At 47.4% G+C, this 19,775-nt stretch overlaps 1 long non-coding RNA gene across 1 annotated transcript; it reads left to right on the forward strand.

The window, feature by feature from the left end:
• Window positions 1-3,335: 3,335 nt before the first annotated feature.
• On the forward strand, window positions 3,336-11,952 carry LOC140662559 (uncharacterized). The gene is made up of 2 exons (XR_012046117.1): window positions 3,336-3,856; window positions 11,054-11,952. It is a non-coding gene; the product is annotated as an uncharacterized lncRNA (long non-coding RNA).
• The last annotated feature ends 7,823 nt before the right edge of the window (window positions 11,953-19,775 follow it).

Raw genomic sequence — 19,775 nt, forward strand, 5'->3', positions numbered from 1 at the left:
GTTCTTAAATCCCTGGCGTAGCACAGTCCAGCAGAGTTGGACTTTTCTTCCGGTGGTTAGACTTTCCCATTCGAACGCAAACAATTCCTGACTTTCCTCTTCCAGAGGTATACAAAAGAAAGCATCCTTCAAATCCAGTACTGTAAAATAAACATTATTTTCAGGTGTTGATGATAACAGAGTGTATGGATTTGGAACTACCGGAGGCACATCAACTGTAATCCGGTTAATTTCTCTTAAATCCTGTACCAACCGATACTCCTGTATTCGGGGCTTCCTGACTGGCAAAATTGGAGTATTATTTTCAGATTGGCGTTCTCTTAATAGTCCACACTGAATAAAGTCGTTTATCAACAGTTCCAAACCTGTTCTGGCTTCCAACTTAATAGGATGTTGTCTTTTTCTTACTGGTTGTGCTCTGCGTTTCAATTCAGTTTTTACCAATACAGCATTTTTCGTTCTTCCCAGTCTCTTGGTTGCCCATACTGTAGGTATCACAGCGTCCAGGATCTCCTCTGGGATGTTGATATTCTCCCGTTGCTTTGCAGTCAATAAACAAAATTGTGCTTTCCAGGCAGTTTCTTGTGGTAGATGTAACTTTTCTATCATCTGGCAGAAAAGATGTAAAATAACCTTTTCTGATAGAAAAGGTTATTTGTGCTCTTAATTTACAAAGTAAATCTTGCCCTAGAAGAGGAATGGGGCACTCTGGCATATAGAGGAACTCATGAGATACCACTTTACCTCCAATTTTACATTCCATCGGTTTCAGAAATGGTTTCAAAGCTCGCTTTCCTGTGACCCCAACAATAGGCATATAAATATTACTTAAAGGTCCCGTACAGCTAGTCACTACAGAATGGGTGGCCCCCGTATCTATCAGAAAATCTACAATTTCATTCCCCAGCTGAACTGGAACCAGGGGATCAGCTGGGGAAACTTCAGTGTTCTCCCTGAGTCCCCGTCAATCTGAGTCTGAAGTTCCCAGCATAATCAGATAAGCCTCTTGTGTAGATCCCCCTCCTTGGGGAATCGGTTTCCTCTTTGGGCATTCATTTTTCCAATACCTGTCCTCCTTACAGTATGCACACTGATTTGATCCTAACAGACGACTTGCAACAGGGATAGAGCCAGGGTTCCAACCCTGGACTCTGCTTTTTGCCGACTTCCCTGCAGTTGCTGTGGCCAGTAATGTAGCCTGCAGCTTCCTGTCCTTTAATCTTTCCTTTTGTTTTTCCCCTTTCTCTGTTTCATCCCAATTATTATACACTTTATGAGCTATTTCTGTCAATTGGGATATAGACATTCCTCCTGCTCCATCCACCTTTTGTAGCTTTTTCCTTAGATCCGGGGCAGATTGTCCGATAAACAACATATTAAACATTCTCTGATTAGTCTCTTCCTCTGGATTCAAGTCAGTCCACTTTCTAGCTGTTTCACACAATCTCTCATAGAATGCTGAGGGGCTCTCATTATTCTCTTGTTTAATATCATAGAATTTTGCTAGATTTTTAGGTCTCAGAACCCCATGTTTTATCCCATATAAAATCAATTGTTGGTATTGTTTAATCATAGCCCTTGCTACAGTGGTATTGGGATCCCCTTCAGGATCATTGTTAGGCATAAACCTAGCAGGATCATCGTTGGCATTCTGCCTTTGATTTTCCTGTTTGGCTTTTTCCCTTACCAATTGTCTTTCTTCTGGAGTAAAAAGAGTGCTTAGCAGTGTCTGCATGTCTCCCCGCGCAAGGTAGCTCCACGAAGCTAGCACCTACCACCCGCTCTTGCACAAAACTTGAAATAAACTGATATCTCGGCTCTGTGTCCGTATTGGGTGTTGCACACCGGGTAACAAAGTCCGTTTGTGAGACAACACCATGAGCCGGTTGGAGTGAAGTGATGGGTGAACATCCCTGCTGGATTTTCAGACATGTTTCAGGGTGACGAGATGCAACCGAGGTCTACCATACAGGGGTGAGTATGGAATGTACTGGCCCTGTGATGTGCTTTCAGGTCTAACTTCTGCTCTGTTCCTGTGGCCTGGCACTGGCAGTGTCGCATCAGGCCCACACACCACATTCTCCAGAGGAAGGGCTGGGAGCTTCCTGCAGCCACATAGGTCCTATTGCCCACAAGACGTCTTCCCACAAGGCCAACTATAACTGCCGTATGCTGGTCATTGCCACACTGGAGCTGAAGTACGCCTTCTAGTGTCCTGTCGGGAATGACAGAAAGGACACCCAAGGGTGCCCTGACGATGTCAACTACTTGCACTTTACCACCTCTTGGCACTTAGGTTTGGAGTTGTCAGAGGCCAGACCAGTGTGAAGGGACTAATGGGGCGGTGCCCCAAGTATAGAGTGGGGTGATGGTGGGCCAGGCGGGGGTGCCAGGGGCACAGACAGGGAAAAATGTGGTCAAAGGTGGGGGAAGGTGAGAGGAAGCAGTTGTGGCTCTGTGGACTCCCATGTCCGTGGGGTTTTTCCCATCCTGGGTAAGTGGGCTGGGGAGACAGAGCTCCTGAGAACTGGAGCATATCCATGCAGCCCTGGCACCTCCCTACCAGCATCTCCCAGTGTCCATTTCTGCTGTTTCTCCTGCGTGGAATGGGAGAAGAGAGAGCCTGGTGAGACTGGTCCCCAGCAGGACAGCCCTGCAGCCCTGAAGGAAACAAAGACAACAACAGGTTGCAAGACATGAGAGGGAAGATTAGGAGTTGGGGGCAGCGTGGAGGATGGGATGGGTAGCTCTGCAGTGTGGAGAGGAGTATGGGGCAAGGGGCTAGGAGTGGGGTGGTCATTTCCACACCCTGGCACATATCACCTGCAAAGTCGTGAATGTGCTTGTGAGTCTTTCACAGAATCACAGGAAGGCTGAAGTTGGAAAGCACCTCCGGAGGTCATCTGGTCCATCCTGTCTGCTTAAGCAGGGCCACCTAGAGCCGGTTGCCCAAGACCACATCCGGACCGTTTTTTAATATCTCCAAGCATGGAGACTCCACAAACTCTCTGGGCAACCTGTGCCAGTCCTTGGTCACCATCACAGTGAAAATGTGCATCCCGATGTTCAGAAGGAGCATCCTGTGCTTCAGTTTGTGTGCATTGCCCTCTTGATCTGTCACTGCGCACCACTGGAAAGAGCCTGGCTCCGTCCTCTTCGCATTCTCTCTTTGCATGTTTCTATAAAGAGATGAGATGCCCACTGAGCCTTCCCTTCTCGAGGATAAACCGTCTCGACTGTCCCTGCCTTTCCTCAGGTGCAGCACAACGCTCCGTGTGTCTTGTTCCCCCGGGCAGGGGATGGGAGTGAGGCCAGGGCGGGCTGGGGGTGCGGGGCACGGGGAGGGTCCTGCGAGGGGACGCTGCGGGCCCACAGCCCGACCCTGGCGCTGGGGCTGGGCTGGGGCTGGGGCTGAGGCCGGCTGCGCCTGGCCGAGGCGCCGACTCCCTTCCGCAGGGCTCGGCAGGGCGACAAGCCGGGACAGCGCCGGAGCCGCGCTGGAGGCCAAGGGCCAGGAGCCTTCGTCTGCCGGGGCGCCGGGCTCCTCCTCTGCCCGAGACCCTGCCCCGCGGCCCGCCCCGCGGCCCCGCTTCTCCTCCCCCGGAGGGGCCGCGGCACCGGGGGGCCGGGCCGGGCCGGGCCGGGTCTGTTGGGGCGGGCAGAGGCGTCGGCGCTGCCGCGGCGAGGGGCCGAGCCGGCGGGGCGGGCAGGAGCGGGCCCGAGCGCGGCTGCGCTCGGCTCCTGTGCGGCTGCTGCCGGGCGCTTGGGTCCCGGCCGGCCCCGGCGCGGCAGGGCATGATGGCGCCCGGGCTGGGGCCGTGGCTCCTGGCCTTGTCCTTGGCCGCGGGGCCGGCAGGTGAGAGCCGGGCGGGGAGGGCAGCGAGCCCGGGGCTGGGCCCGGGGCTGGGGCTGCCCGCGGGCGGCCCTGCCCGTCGCGGGGCCGCGGGGCTGCGGCTGCTCCCGCGCCGGGCGCGCTGTTGGCCTGGCGCTCGCCTTCCTTAGCGGGGAAGCGGGGAGCGGGTGGCGCGGGCGGGACAGGGAGAGGGGAAGGCAGAGGCAGAGGCAGAGGCAGAGGCAGAGGCAGAGGGAGGCTTTCGGGCAGCCGGTCGGCCGGAGTGTCGGGAGCAGGCGCGGCTGAGCCCCGAGCAGGGCAGGCGGGGCATTGGGGCATTGCCCCGGGCGCGGGGGTTTGCCGGCAGAGAGGGGGGTGTGGGCTGTCGCTGTGTCGGGGCGGGGGGCGCCGGGGCGGCGGGGGAACGTCCTCGGGCCGTGGGCGCGCCCTGCCCGGCTGCCCGCGCTCTCCGTCCGCAGGGGTGTGGGCGCAGCTGAGGCTGGTGGAGGCCGGCGGAGGGCTGCGAGCGCCCGGGGACTCCGTGCTCCTCTCCTGCCGGGGGTCCGGCTTCACCTTCGAGGATTATGCAGTTCTGTGGTACCGTCAGGCACCCGGTGGCAGTCTCGAGTGGGTCTCCTACATCAGCTATGATTCCTCAATCATTAAATTCGGGCGGTCAGTGGAAGGTCGAGCCACGGCGTCCCGGGACAATTCCCAGTCCGAGTCGTCTCTGTCCCTGCGTGCCCTGCACCCCCGGGACTCTGCCCGCTACTTCTGTGCCGTTCCCACGGGGACAGGAAATCCAGCTGCGCTTTAACACAAACCTGCTGGGACCCAGCCCAGGGTGCGAGAGCTGTGGGGCAGGTGAGTGCTGCAATGTGTGTGGGGTCGCTCAGGGCTGTTCCCAGGCAATGAGGTGCCACCGCTGTGCACTGCAGGTATTCCTGGCCTTTCCTGCACACTGCAGGAATTTAAATTTATTGCCAATTAAAATAGAGTAGAATGATGAGAATTAATAAAGAACCCCAACCCTAAAAAAGTCGTCACCACTTTCCTGTTCTCCTTCGTCCTAGGCTCAGCTTTACTCCTTCATTTCCTTCCCCTCCCTGAGAGGCACAGGGGTGATAGGGAATGGGGTTTGGGGTCAGTTCATAACATTTCATCTCTATTACTCCTTCCTCCCTCCCATGGTCTGCAGTCTTTCATGAACAGATCCACGGTGGTTCCTTCCCAAGGGCTGCAGTCCTTTGGGATAAACCTGCTCGGGCGTGGGTTCTCCACAGGCCCCAGTTTCTGTCAGGGCATACTTACATGCTCTGGCGTGGGATCGTGCACAGGCTGCAAGGAAATACCTGCTCCACTGCGGTCTCTTCCACAGGCTGCAGGGCAATCTCTGCTGTGGCACCTGGAGTGCTCCTTCTTGCCTGACTTGGTGTTTGCAAGGTCGTTTCTCGCACTTTCTTTCCTCACTTCTCACAGTGCTGCACCCTGTTCTGACCTGTGGTGGGTTGACCTTGGCTGGATGCCAGGTGCCCACCAAGCAGCTCTGTCACTCCGGCTCCTTGCCTGGGCAGGGGAGAGGAAATATAACAAAAGGCTCATGGGTTGAGATAAAGACGGGGAGATCACTCAGCAATTACCGTCATGGGCAAAACAGACTCGACTTGGGGAACTTAATTGAATTTATTGCCAATCAGATCAGAGTAGGGTAATGAGAAGTAAGAACAAATCTTAAAACACAATCTCTATTGTCCCATACCTTTTCCCTGTTGGGGATCTGATGCTGAGCAGGCTGGAACAGTCTGTTTGTGGCATGGGGCAGTCCCTGGCTGCTTCCTGAGGAGGCCACCACTCCACTACAGCCCCCCGCTACCAAATCTGTGCAATGGACACCCCTGGACACAGGGGTGTCACAGCCCATCTCAGTGCTGAGTCAATGACTGCAGTGCCCGGGGAACAGATTGTGGACTGGTCGTGGCCGGGTGGTGTCACAGGTCCAGAGATGTGGGAAACCTGAGCAGAGCAGGCGTGTGAGCAGAGAGGAGGTGGGGAGAGGTGAGCAGGAGCTGCTCTGGCCGTGTGGGATCACGTGTGCACGGGGTCATTGCCCGACCCAGCTAAGTGGACAGGGATGGTGGAGGGGTTGGAGGATTGCACAAAGGAGAACTTAGCATGCCCTTGCACCCCTGTTTTTACAGAATGGTTGAGGTTGGAAGGGACCTGTGGAGGTCCTGTGGTCCAAGCCCCCTGCACAGCCAGGACGCGTAGAGCCGGTTGCCCAGGGCCATGACCAGGCAGCTTTTGAGTATCTGCAAGCATGGAGACTCCACAAGCTGCGTGGACAAGCTGTGCCAGTGCTTGATCACACTCACAGTGAAAGGGTGTTTCCTGAGGTTTAGAGGGAACCTCCTGTGTTTCAGTTTGTGCCCATTGCCTCTAGTCCTGTCACTGGCCCCATCTTTGCTGCACCCTCTCTTCAGCTATTTCTGTACGTTGATGAGATCCCTCCGGAGCCTTCTCTTCTCTGTTGTAAGTAGTCCCAGCTCTCTCAAGCCTTCATCGTAGCAGGTATGCTGCCTTCTCTTAATCATCTTTGTTGTCCTTCTTTACATCCATGGGACATAACGTGGTTGGAGAGACAGTTGTCAATATAGGCATAGTAGTTTCACAAGTTACATTGAGAAATACCATATTAACATTTAATCTAGGATTTTCCCTCACACAGCACCTGGAGTCTAGCATTAAACAGCAGCTGGTTTTATCAGAACACTCTGATTTTTTCCCTGCTTGTCAATTCTACCAGAATTACATCCTGAGCTGTATTTGTTTCACAGCAGAAAACGAGAGTCTCTCTTTCTGGTTCCCAAGGGACTGCAACAGCTACTTCCTGATAACCTAGGTAGACTCTCTTCCCTTTGTTATGGACAACTCTCATATTTTTGGGTTGTTTTTTTTTTAATACTTAGCCATGCTGTTGTGGTTGTCAGGGTTGTCTCGCTTCATCGTTCCTGTTGCAAGGGCTCTTCAGAAATCGGTTATTTGCCAGCTGGTTGGCTGTCCCTCACTCGTTTGACATGTGAGTGGTGTATTCAATTTTCTTTTCCTGAAACTTTGACAGCAAAGTAAGAACATAGTAGGACAGTATGCGGCCCTTCCCATTTCGATTCTAGCTTAGACTTTTGAGAAAATATCTTTACTAGAACTTTATCCCCAGGCTGTATATCATATACCTGTATTTCAGGTGGTGCAGACTGATACCTTTGAGCGCATTTTCTATGGTCTGCAAACTGTTTCTGCATACTTATAACCTACTGGGTCAACCATTCCTCTCCATCCAAGAGGCTGGACTTAGCTGGGACATAAATCCCTGGGATGGCCAAATGTCTCCCAAAGAGAAATTTCTGCTGGCGTTAGTCCTATGGATTGTTGGGGGCATTTTGCACATCCCACAGGGCTAAGTGCAATGCGTCCGGCTACTTCAAACCTATGTTTGTGGATATTTTTGCTATCTTTTCCTTTGAGGTTCTGTTCATTCTTTCCACCTGTCCCGAGGATTGTGAGTGATAGGGATTGTGCAAGTTCCTCTCTATACCTAGCGACTTACATAGTTGACCAATTATATTTCCTGTAAAGTGGGCACCCCCGTCTGATTCAGGTGATTCGGCAACTCCATATCTGGGGATAATTTCCTTCAATAACGCTTTAATTACTTCTCCTGTGTCCGCTTTTCTCATGGGGAATGCTTCTACCCAACCTGACAATTCACCTACTATAACTAATAACTGTTTGTATCCACTGGTGGATGGCATATCTGCGTAACATATTTGTAATTGCTGAAGAGGGAAATAGGCCCATGGTCGTCCCCGTAACTCTGAGCTTGGCTTGATACTTGGAAACTTCTGGCAGGTTGGGCAGCTACTGGTGATCCTTTTTGCGGCAACATAAACTCCTGGTGCTGCCCATATGTTTTGTACCTGTTTAGCCACCGCCTCTGCTCCTCCATGAACTTTGTCAAGAAACCACCTAGCCAAGGTAATTAAATACTTCTTTGCCAAAACCGTTTTTCCTCCAATTGTCCGTATTCCACTGTCGTCTTGTTCTGCTTCCCACTTTGCCCATTGTTTCTTTTCCTCTGCTGCAGAGTCCTTTTCATACATGGCTTTGGGGTCTCTTTAAATTTGGCCATTCATTCTGATTTTCCCTTGAGATTGCAACCATACACTCCCTCAGAGGTTGCTGGGCTGCAGCTTTCATAGCTGCATCAGCTGAGGCATTTCCTTCACTAATTTCTGTAGTATCTTTGGTATGGGCTGGGCAATGTAACACAGCAATTTGGGTAGTTGGACTGATTCCAGCAAATTGCTTATTTCCTCTCCATTGGATACCCTTTTCCCTGATGATGTGAAAAATCCTCGTTCTTTCCATAACATTCCTGTTGCATGGCGTACCCCAAAGGCATACCGAGATTCCATATAAATACTGACTCATTTTCCCTTTCCTAGATGAAAGGGGAAAAGCCTGCCTTTCCCTGTCCTGTGTGTGTCAAGGCTACCAGTTCCACTCCTTGTGCACTCAGCCTTGGTGGGAGTGGTTCAGCTTCCATCACGTGTCCTTGGCTGACCACGGCGTGCCCAGTCTTTCGTTGTCCATGCAAGTAGTAGGATGAGCCATCTACAGATAGAGCTAAATCTGGGTTCTGCAAAGGAACATCAGTTAAATTTGTCCGTGGTTTGCTAGAAGTAAGCATTACTTATTCGCACTGATGATGTTCCTCCACTTCATCAGGCAATGGTAACAACGTTGCAGCATTCAGGGTATTGCATCTTCACAGAGTATCATTATCTGCCATTAGGAGAATTAGTTCATACCTATGACAATGCTTGAGTCGCGTATTGCTTCATTAGTATTTCTGCTTTGTGTGGGACATAAACTGTCACTGGATGTCCTGAGATAAGTGGGCGACTCTTCTCCAATATAGCCGCTGCTGCCGCTACTGATTTCATACAGGCTGGTGCCCCTGCCGCCACTGGATCAAGCTGAGTTGACTAATAGGCGACTGGCCTGTGATGCGGGCCCAGTTTATTGCGTTATTACTCCACTGGCTATCCCTTTTTGCTCATGTAGATGCAAATTAAAGGTTTTTGTATAGTCTGTGAATCCAAGGGCGGGAGCTGATGCCGAAGCTCCTTTTATCATTTTAAAAGCTTGCTCCCTTTCCGGACCCCATGCAATAGGTTCTACCTCCTCATTTCTCATGGTTTCTGTCAGTGATCCTGTTAATTCTCCCAACCCAGGAATTGACAACATCCCACAGCTCCAAGGAGCCCTCACAACTGTTTCTTTGTGACCAGATGCGGAAGCTTTATTCTAGCTTCTATTCTTTCTGGGTCTATTACCCTCTGCTCTTCCCTTAGGCTAAACCCTAGATATTTAACTTCCTTCTGACACAGATGAAGTTTGGATGGAGATACACGATGACCTTTCTCTGCTAAGGCAGTACATAGATGAATAGTGTCTTTTATACAGGCACCCTCATCTTTATTTGCTATTAGCAAATGGTCTACATATTGTACAAGGGCTGATCTGCCCGGTAATTTTATGCCTCTCAAGTAATTTCTCAGTATTTTTGAAAAAATTATAGGAGACCCTACAAACGCTTGTGGGAGACATGTCCAGATTAATTGTTGTCCTTTCCACATAAAAGCAAACAAAACCTGGGTGTCCTTCTCTAAAGGGATGCTAAAGAAGGCAGCCGTTAGATGAATCACAGTAAATTATCTTGCCCAATGTGGTATTTGTAAAAGTATGGTAGAGGGATCGGGCACTACTGGATGAGAAGTCACTATGTGCTGATTAACTACCCGTAGATCTTGCACAAAACGGTATTGCGGGTCCTCATCTTCATCTAATCCATTCTTTTGTACGGGGAGTATAGGAGTATTATACAGTGACACACACACCTTCAGAATTCCTTGGGCTAAATACCCGTCTATTTGCTTTTGAATGCTCCTCTCAGCTTCTTGGGGAGTCGGATACTGTTCCACAGCCAGAGAGGGGTTTCCTCTCTTTGTTTTTATGTTTCCGGGTTGAGCTGAAGCTGGTAATCCCACATCCATGCTAGTTTTACTGCACAGCTTTGTTGGTACGGATTTCAATACCTGAGGTATTTTTAGCTCATTATTTGGACTTCCAGTGACTACAGTCATTCCCATGATTATTAAATCTCTTCCTTCAGGTGTCAAGTGTAATTCTACATCTAAAGGCTGCAAGAGATCTCTCCCTAACAGGGGTACTGGGGAGTCCTCTGCCAATACAAATCACCCCCCTATACTCTTGTTTCCTATGGTTACTAATAGGGGTTTACTCCAATTCTGCTTTCTCTGTGCTGTGACTCCATGTATTAAAATTCTGTGTGTGGTCTGAGACCCTCTGGGGATAAAATTCAAAAGGGGTAATGTAGCTCCTGTATCTACCAAGAATTCAACTTCACAACCTTCAGCTTTACCTGTAATATGTTCCTGCTGATCCAACTGTGTTAAAAAATATGTTATAGGACCAAAAATGCAAGGTATTGCAGACATAGTGTTAAAAAAATGTCCGATATGTTGTGCTAACAATCCAAAGGTGGAAAAGAAAACAATAGGATGAAATGTAAAAGGAGGAGTAATGCCCGGGGAGCAGTGGCAAATAGATTTTTCAGTGTTCCCTAGATGTAACCAGTATAAATATTTGTTAGTCCTGGTAGATACTTTTTCTGGTAGGCCTGAAGCTTTCCCCTGTCACACCAATAAGGCAAGAGAGTTAATTAAAGTAATGTTAAAAGTAATAATTCCTAGATTTGATATTCCAGAAGGAATATCTTCTGACAGTAGAGCTCATTTCATAGCATAAGTAGTACAGGGAGTATCAAAAATTTTGAAGATAAAATGGGATCTCCATACCCCATGGAGACCTCAATCCAGTGGAAAGATAGAGCAAATGAATCCAACTCTTAAGAGGCAAATTTCAAAATTATGTCAGGAAGCTCACCTGAAATGGGTAGAAGCATTACCTTTGGTCATATTGAGAGTTAGGGTAACCCCAAGAATCAGAGAAAGAGTAAGCCCCTTTGAGATAACCTATGGAAAACCATATCATACTAATGCACTCACAATAAAAGAGGATCAAATGTACATGAAAGGACAGGAAACAGTTAAAGAGTATTGAATTTCTCTTTTGCAGATCTTATCTGCATGACCTAGGTACGTAAATCAGAGGACATCTTTGCCTTTGGACACCCCTGTCCATCCTTTTCAGCCGGGAGACCTTGTCTACATCCGAACTTGGAAGACGAGGCACTAAAGGAAAAGTGGAAACAGGATGGCTTAGTAAGATTTTACATGGTTTAGGATTCTCCCTGACAGGATGGTTACAAAGTCTGTTACAGAATTTAATTATCTTTGTAATAATTATAATAATTGTTTGTGTCATGTTTGGTTGTTTTAAAAAGTCTAATCACTAGACAAACATCTCAATCCTATGTGTTAGTGATACAAAATGGAGGTGAAACTTGTTGAAAAATTGGATTTCGGTAAGTCTCAAAGGGGGGAATTGTTGTAATAATCAAATGTAAGTATACAATTCACATAATGTTGATGTTGCTATAGAAATCCAGTGTAGAGCCCTACCCTATCTCCATAGGAACTTAGACAATGTACCTTTGGCTAATAAGCAGGATGTGGCTGTCGAAAGCAGAAGTCTAACTGATGCATTACTAGTCTAGTTAGTAAACCAAACCGTGAAGAACTGCTTAGATCTGCCAAACAAAGTAGGAAAGTAGGGGAAAGGTAATTCCGGCAGGGGGAGATCACGACCACGGCCTCACAGACCACCTCCCCCAATTATACCACTGGCTCAAGTGATGAAGTTGAAGAAGAACAAGTAAGCATGTGTACTATTTTACATGCTGGGTAAAGAGACTTTAACCAATCATTTAATAGAAGAATACTGCATATGTGTTAGGAGGTTGAATATGTTACTGCTTTGTGTATAAATAACTGTTAATTTGAAAGCTGTGTGTGCTGTCTTGGGACAGGCACCCATATCTGCGCAAATATGCAATAAAATACCGCTGCTCTGTGTGTGTATTGGCATTTTGAACACCGGGTAAACAAACCCCGATTTTTGGGACAATAATTGGGTTACCCGCATATTAAAAATTCCCAGTCCTTCTGCTTCCCCTTCAAGATCTGCAGGGTTTCTTCCCTTCAGTCATTGTGATGTGAATCTTCCCGGGCCAATTCTTCCCAGTGATGACTTCTGTCTTTTGCCCTCTCCCACAGCCCGAGTGGGCATTCCCACTGCATATGCTATAAATTCCCACAATAATAACACTCCCTTCCAACATTCCTTCCCGATCCCCTTTGTTTTTTTCCTAGTCTTAGCTCAGACCTAGTATCTGGTCTCCTCCCCCCGCCCACACCACCCCATCTCTCATTTGCCAATGCCTTGCTAAAGCCGTGGCCAGTAAATTTGCCTCCCGCTCTTTTACTTTCTTCCTTTCTTTAGCCTGCTCAGCTTTTTGCCTTTCCTTGCACTTGTCGTATACAATCACAGCAATACTCAAAATCTCTTGTAAATTCTCTCCCTGCCACCCGGGCATGTGTTCTTTAAAGTAATTCTGTATATCAAGGGCCGCCTGATCCACAGTGACACTAATTGCGAGCGCGTCATTAAAATTCTGCGGCGTCATTCCTCTGTGTTTTAACAAAGCTTGTCGGAGTCATCCCCAAAAATCACCAGGATGCTCCTCAGGTCTCTGCCTGCATTCTTGTACTTTAGTCCAGTTCCCCTAGTTCCCCACATGCTCTAATGGCTTCTACCAAATTCTGGAGCCCTGTCTGACAAACGGCTCCATCCCTGCATCATTATAGTCCCAGTTTGGACCATTCGCTGGCCAGGGGTTTCTGTTTCCTCCCGCCTGTTAGCCGATTCAGCATCCTTCCTCATTATTTTCTCCCTTTCGTCAGCGTGAAAGAGTTCCCTTTTGAGCATTTGAGTGTCACTCCCATTCGGATTATACTCCGTCCATATATTCCAGAATAATTGGGCACACCTCTCGGTGTCTTCCCTTAGGCAGGGCATCTTACTTCCCCACAATGCTAAGTCACCAGGTTTCCAGGGCTGGTTCTATGAAAGGTTAATACTGGCGCAGTCTCCGCCGGGGCCCCAGGGTGCACAGCAGCAGGATTAGGACCATGAGTCATAGTCACAGGGAAGAGCCCGGCAGCCGCAGGGTTAAGAAGAGGAGAGTCGGAAGAAGACATTTTTGGTTGGGTAGCTTCTGCTACTGCTACAATTACCCCCTTTTTTTCTTTTTTGACTTTTGTCCTGGAAGTCTTTCTCTCCCCAGACCACTCATGCCATACATACCAGTAATCCATTTGGTATGGGTACCTATCCTGCAGCTACTGTCTCAAATACATTAATTTGTGTAGATCCATTCCTGTAATAAATGGCCATTCACCTTGGTATAATTTGATGGCGCGCTTTTAGATAATTCCACTGTACCATAAAATTTCTCCCAATTCTGTAAGACCTCGGCCAAGGGCGTCCCCTTTTCTACGCTGGGTGCATTTCCCATTTCTTTTCCTGTATCAGAGTCTCACTTATGTGCGTTTTACGCTGGTCAGGCCACATACCAACTTTTTCTTCTTGTATGCTTTATGCTGACCAGGCCATGCACTAACTCTTTTCTTCTTGTGTGGTTTATGCTGATCAGGCCACACACCACCCCAATCACTAGTCTCAAGTCTGCTCAGGGAATTTTAACCCTCACTTTTCAGAGCCTCCTGCCCTAAAGGTCCCAGGTGAATTCACCCGCTGCCTGCAGTTGGATGTTTGGAGGTGGGAGGATCCGAGGGTGCTGGCCTAGGGTCCCATCTGGGTCGCCAAACTGTTAAAGGAGAAGCCACTGCCTGAGCATTCACACACCATTGAGGGAGTCGCACACACACCACCCGAGACTTTAACTGCCAGGACCCGAGTCCCTTCACAGCAGGCAGCTCCACTGAGCTGATGGGTGCCCCTTTTCGACTCCTCGCTCACACACACACTCTCGCTCTCGGGCACTTTCTCTCCCCTCTGGCTCGACCCTAGGTTTCCTGAAGCAGCGTCTCCGATAGGACGTACGCCAGATGAATTTGTTGATTGGTACAGCGGTGAAAACAGCTCGAGCTGGGTTCCTCCAGAGAGAGACCCAGAACAAAGAAATCCCTGGGTAATTATACCCTTACAATTTAAATTCCCCTCCCCTCACGAGACAGTTTGGACCAACAGTAGTATTTGGGTCTGGGGTCTTCCCGTTCTTCATTGGGTCCTTTCATCATCTCTAGGCGGGCCGTTTCATCTCTTATCTCTAAGGTTGTAGATTCTACTGAGACTGTAGCTTCCTTATCTTGCTGGTTTGCACCAGTTTGGGGGCCTTCCTTCATGTAGCCAAGTAAAAGTTCAGTATATGGTCAGTGGATTTGGGTGAAAGTTCAGCGCTTCAGTAAGCCTCGCTGCTAATGCTAGGTATTGGATTCCGTCTGGGTTAGGAAGGGACTACTGCAACATAGGGTTCCCCCTCCCAATCGTAGCACTCCAGACACCTCTCTCTTCATGCAATGTTTCACATACTCTGAGTGAACTGCTAGCTGTAATTCTTAACTGTTTGGAGTAATTCTGGTAATTCTGGGCACCTACATTGCAATCCCAGGAAAGGTTGTATTTGTTTCCTTTTCAGGACTTGTCCATGTAAGGAGAGCAGACACTACAGATGGCGTACAGCTGTGAAACAGTAACAAAAGTTCGATTAGCTAGCTAATGCACCAGCATAACCGTTACCCAGCACCTGGAGCTGTAGTAAAGATAAAAACATGCATCGTTGTAGACACCACACGGATGGCAACTCCAGGCTGTTCCACTAGGACTTGCCAGCTCAGTTCCTCCTGCGACAGGGAAATGTGCAGCACAGCGCATTGTAGATTTTCCTGAGCAATGTGCAGCCCAATATAAGCCTGTGCCCTCTCAGGTCAACTTATTAGGTGGATCACCAAGTCGTCCCTGGAAAACAGTCTTCTGGTTAGGACCACTAGAGGCACCCAAAGCGCTTGAGCTTTGGCCAATGTGTTTCCCATTTCCATCATTTCCACTTGGTCTGTTGCCATTACTGTCTCACAAATTGAGTTCATTACGCAGTGCGCAACACCCAGTACACACAGAGAGCCGAGATACCAGTTTATTTCAAGTTTTGCGCAAGACCGGGTGCTAGGTGATAGCTCCACCAAGCTAGCACACGGCTCGTTCACGCAGGTAAAATATTTATACAGTCTAGTTATACATATGCATAAGTAATTATGCAAAGCAGTTTTCTATTGGTCTACATTCTTGTCTCAATCTTAAAGCTACAGTGCTACTTTAATATTCTGCGCATGCTCAAAGGTGAGGGGTCTCTGCTTGGGTCGGGGTCTCCAGCTCAAGGGGTGTGATTTTTAGCATTATAATGAGGATAGTTCGTGTGAGGGTTCTTCTTACCACACTTCTATTAGTAGCTTCAGATGGTTCCCAAAACATCTTAATTAACTTACGCATTTCTCCAGGATATATTTCACTTCCCAAGGACAATAATTTTAATTAGATGTTCCACATTCCAGTCTGAATCCTCCTTATCAATGTTACGTAAGTCCTGGCCTTCCACCAGCTCCTGACTGACTACAATTCCCCCCTCTGAGACTATCTAAGGATATATTTTTTAGATAAGTCTTACTTTCTCCTCAGGTTCTTTAGCAAATGCTAAGCAACATCTGCAGGTGCACTGTAGTAACACATATAGACATACAAAGATATGTTAATAATATTATTGTTCCCAGTATTATAAGAAAATACAGAAATAATTCCCTTTGAACACAATCCATATGGGGTATGTATTCTATCTGAGTCCAAGTGCAGTTCATTTAATTCCGAGTCAGCTTCCGTTTCAGTGGTGCTTTTTCTCCGCTGTCCGCTCTTCCGGAGGGGAGGTTTTCACCCGTGTGTAGTGAATCCAAAAATCTACTCCTTTTACTTTGATAGCTGTGGGAGTAATTAGCAATGCCAAATATGGTCCCTCCTAACGTTCTTTCAAAGTTTCGTCTTTCCAGGTTCGGACGTAGACTTGGTCTCCTGGTTGAAAGATCCGTACTGGAGTGTCTAGTGGAACAGGCGTTCTCTCATTCAGGTACCTATGAAGGGAAGACAAAGTATGCCCTAATGACAGCAGATATTCAGTTAGTATTTGGTCTCCACTGACATGCATTTGATCACTCTTTCCTGTTAGTTTATTTACAGAATACAGTTTACCATACAGAATTTCAAAAGGACTAACCCTCTCCCTAACTCTAGGAGTAATCCTGATTCTTAGTAATGCTATAGGTAGAATTTCTGTCCCTTTCATTTGGGTTTCCTGGCATAATTTTGAAATTTGTCTCTTTAAAGTTTGATTCATCCGCTCTACTTTCCCACTGGATTGTGGTCTCCAAGGGGTATGTAAATTCCAATCAAATTGTAAAAACTTGGCAAGCTCTTATAGGGTTTTAGCAATAAAATGGGGCCCATTATCTGAGGCCATTCCTTCAGGGATACCAAATCTAGGGCTTATTTCTTTCAACAGTACTCTACCTCTCTAGCTTTGTTGGTTCGACATGGGAAAGCTTCTGGCCATCCAGAAAAGGTGTCTACCAATATCAATAAGTATTTAAATTGATTACACTTTGGTAGCTCAGAGAAATCTATTTGCCAGTACTCCCCTGGCATTTGTCCCCTTTTGACCTGTCCTGGAGGAGGTCTTTTCTGTATCTTTGGATTGTTCTTGGAACATATCGAGCACTGCTTTACAGTAGCATTAGCCAGTTTTTGCATTCTCGGTCCTGTGGCATATCGTCCGATGTCTGCTATTACTGCATCTGCGCCCATATGGGTTTCTTGATGAGTCCTTTTTATTAATTCCCTCATTAGTGGGGCAGTGACTATTATTTGTCCAGTATCAGTTGTCCACCATCCATCCTGGGTTTTGGTACAGTTTAGAAGTTTGCTAATTGATTGTCCTTTTCCGCATATATTGGAGGATCCAGTAAAATTCTTCCAGTTGGAATTAAAGCCCCCACCTTAGAATCTGTAAAAGCTACCCTTTTTGCTCTCTCGTCAGCTTTTCGATTTCCACTAATAATATCTGTTTGTCCTTTCTGATGGGCTTTACATTGCATTACAGACACTTCCTTTGGCTTGAGAATGGCCTGTAATAAATTTAAAACTGCCTTTCCATGTTTAATTGGAGTTCCTTGGAAAGATAACAGTCCTCTTTCTTTCCGTATGGCTCCATGGGCATGTATCACTCCAAAGGCATATTTTGAGTCCATATATATGTTTACTCTCATATTTTCAGACAATTCCAGTGCTCCGGTTAGTGCAACGATCTCTGATGTATTAACAGGTCTTTCGCCCTGTGAAGCTTCAAAACCCAGGTATTCCACAGTTGTTTGCACAATCTGGGCTTTCTTTTGTGATACTCTGTATCCAGCTAGTCCCAAGAAGTTTAATAGATTGATGGTGGCTCTTTTGCATTCTTGTTCTGAGGCGGTCCCTATCAATATATCACCTACATACTGTAGCAAAGTAACAGAAGGATGCTCACCTTGCCAGTCTGCCAGTTCTTGAGCTAGTACGTTACCGAACAGGGTAGGGCTGTTCTTAAATCCCTGGCGTAGCACAGTCCAGCAGAGTTGGACTTTTCTTCCGGTGGTTAGACTTTCCCATTCGAACGCAAACAATTCCTGACTTTCCTCTTCCAGAGGTATACAAAAGAAAGCATCCTTCAAATCCAGTACTGTAAAATAAACATTATTTTCAGGTGTTGATGATAACAGAGTGTATGGATTTGGAACTACCGGAGGCACATCAACTGTAATCCGGTTAATTTCTCTTAAATCCTGTACCAACCGATACTCCTGTATTCGGGGCTTCCTGACTGGCAAAATTGGAGTATTATTTTCAGATTGGCGTTCTCTTAATAGTCCACACTGAATAAAGTCGTTTATCAACAGTTCCAAACCTGTTCTGGCTTCCAACTTAATAGGATGTTGTCTTTTTCTTACTGGTTGTGCTCTGCGTTTCAATTCAGTTTTTACCAATACAGCATTTTTCGTTCTTCCCAGTCTCTTGGTTGCCCATACTGTAGGTATCACAGCGTCCAGGATCTCCTCTGGGATGTTGATATTCTCCCGTTGCTTTGCAGTCAATAAACAAAATTGTGCTTTCCAGGCAGTTTCTTGTGGTAGATGTAACTTTTCTATCATCTGGCAGAAAAGATGTAAAATAACCTTTTCTGATAGAAAAGGTTATTTGTGCTCTTAATTTACAAAGTAAATCTTGCCCTAGAAGAGGAATGGGGCACTCTGGCATATAGAGGAACTCATGAGATACCACTTTACCTCCAATTTTACATTCCATCGGTTTCAGAAATGGTTTCAAAGCTTGCTTTCCTGTGACCCCAACAATAGGCATATAAATATTACTTAAAGGTCCCGTACAGCTAGTCACTACAGAATGGGTGGCCCCCGTATCTATCAGAAAATCTACAATTTCATTCCCCAGCTGAACTGGAACCAGGGGATCAGCTGGGGAAACTTCAGTGTTCTCCCTGAGTCCCCGTCAATCTGAGTCTGAAGTTCCCAGCATAATCAGATAAGCCTCTTGTGTAGATCCCCCTCCTTGGGGAATCGGTTTCCTCTTTGGGCATTCATTTTTCCAATACCTGTCCTCCTTACAGTATGCACACTGATTTGATCCTAACAGACGACTTGCAACAGGGATAGAGCCAGGGTTCCAACCCTGGACTCTGCTTTTTGCCGACTTCCCTGCAGTTGCTGTGGCCAGTAATGTAGCCTGCAGCTTCCTGTCCTTTAATCTTTCCTTTTGTTTTTCCCCTTTCTCTGTTTCATCCCAATTATTATACACTTTATAAGCTATTTCTGTCAATTGGGATATAGACATTCCTCCTGCTCCATCCACCTTTTGTAGCTTTTTCCTTAGATCCGGGGCAGATTGTCCGATAAACAACATATTAAACATTCTCTGATTAGTCTCTTCCTCTGGATTCAAGTCAGTCCACTTTCTAGCTGTTTCACACAATCTCTCATAGAATGCTGAGGGGCTCTCATTATTCTCTTGTTTAATATCATAGAATTTTGCTAGATTTTTAGGTCTCAGAACCCCATGTTTTATCCCATATAAAATCAATTGTTGGTATTGTTTAATCATAGCCCTTGCTACAGTGGTATTGGGATCCCCTTCAGGATCATTGTTAGGCATAAACCTAGCAGGATCATCGTTGGCATTCTGCCTTTGATTTTCCTGTTTGGCTTTTTCCCTTACCAATTGTCTTTCTTCTGGAGTAAAAAGAGTGCTTAGCAGTGTCTGCATGTCTCCCCGCGCAAGGTAGCTCCACGAAGCTAGCACCTACCACCCGCTCTTGCACAAAACTTGAAATAAACTGATATCTCGGCTCTGTGTCCGTATTGGGTGTTGCACACCGGGTAACAAAGTCCGTTTGTGAGACAACACCATGAGCCGGTTGGAGTGAAGTGATGGGTGAACATCCCTGCTGGATTTTCAGACATGTTTCAGGGTGACGAGATGCAACCGAGGTCTACCATACAGGGGTGAGTATGGAATGTACTGGCCCTGTGATGTGCTTTCAGGTCTAACTTCTGCTCTGTTCCTGTGGCCTGGCACTGGCAGTGTCGCATCAGGCCCACACACCACATTCTCCAGAGGAAGGGCTGGGAGCTTCCTGCAGCCACATAGGTCCTATTGCCCACAAGACGTCTTCCCACAAGGCCAACTATAACTGCCGTATGCTGGTCATTGCCACACTGGAGCTGAAGTA

This window comes from Ciconia boyciana, chromosome 22 (genome assembly GCF_034638445.1).
Source record: "Ciconia boyciana chromosome 22, ASM3463844v1, whole genome shotgun sequence".
Classification (NCBI taxonomy): Eukaryota; Metazoa; Chordata; class Aves; order Ciconiiformes; family Ciconiidae; genus Ciconia; species Ciconia boyciana.